Genomic DNA, 1,160 nt, shown 5'->3' with positions numbered 1-1,160 from the left:
TATACCTTCTTTAAGTGCTTCTATTACCTCTATTTACTACCCAAATCCCTCTTATTCAACCATATGTGCCAATATACACCCTTATCTCCAATATATACCTTCTATAAATGCTTCTATTACCTCTATTTGCGCCCCAAATACTTCTTGTTCAACTATATATGCCATTATACACCAATAACTGCCCTATATACCTTCTATATATGCTTCTATTTCCCCTATATACTCCCCAAATAAATCTTATTCAACTATTTACGCCATTTTCCACCCTTATCTGCCCTTTATGCCTTCTATAAATGCTTCTATTACCTCTATTTACTCCCCAAATCCTTCTTATTCAACTATATACGCCATTATACACCTATATTTGCCCTATATACCTTCTATAAATGCTTCTATTACCTCTATTTACTCCCCAAATCCTTATTCAACTATATACGCCATTATACACCCTTATCTCCAATATATACCTTCTATAAATGCTTCTATTACCTCTATGTACTCCCCAAATCCTTTTTATTCAACTATATACGCCAATATACACGTATATTTGCATTATATACCATCTATAAATGCTACTTTTACCCCTATTTACTCCCTAAAATCATCCTATTAAACGACATAAGCCATTATATACCCTTATCTGCACTATATGCCTTCTAAAAATGCTTCTATTACCTCTATTTACGCCCAAAATCCATCTGTTTCAACTATATAGGCCAATAAACACCTAGATTTGCTCTATATACCTTCTATAATTGCTTCTATTACCTCTATTTACTCCCCAAATCCTTTTTATTCAACTATATACGCCATTATACACCTATATATGCCCTATATACCTTCTATAAATGCTTCTATTACCTCTATTTACTCCCCAAATTCTTCTTATTCAACTATATATGCCATTATACAGCCTTATCTGCATTATATACCTTCTATAAATTCTTCTATTACCTCTATTTACGCCCCAAATACTTCATATTCAACTATATACGCCAATATACACCTAGATTTGCTCTATATACCTTCTATAAATGCTAATTTTACCTCTATATAATCCCCAAATCCTTCTCATTAAACTATATTCGCCATTATACACCTATATTTGCCCTATATACTTTCTTTAAATGCTTCTATTACCTCAATTTACTCCTCAAATC

At 32.2% G+C, this 1,160-nt stretch overlaps 1 long non-coding RNA gene across 1 annotated transcript; it reads right to left on the bottom strand.

Annotated features, from left to right (window-relative positions):
* Positions 1 to 357: 357 nt before the first annotated feature.
* Positions 358 to 880, bottom strand: LOC117793225. The gene is made up of 3 exons (XR_004618237.1): positions 769 to 880; positions 468 to 489; positions 358 to 377 (listed from the first exon to the last, which is right to left on the bottom strand). It is a non-coding gene; the product is annotated as an uncharacterized LOC117793225 (long non-coding RNA).
* Positions 881 to 1,160: the final 280 nt, after the last annotated feature.

The sequence above is a fragment of the Drosophila innubila genome, unplaced genomic scaffold (genome assembly GCF_004354385.1).
Source record: "Drosophila innubila isolate TH190305 unplaced genomic scaffold, UK_Dinn_1.0 24_U_U, whole genome shotgun sequence".
Lineage (NCBI taxonomy): Eukaryota > Metazoa > Arthropoda > Insecta > Diptera > Drosophilidae > Drosophila > Drosophila innubila.
The sequence above is the reverse complement of the archived record's forward strand: the minus strand, read 5'-3'. Positions and strand labels throughout refer to the sequence as shown.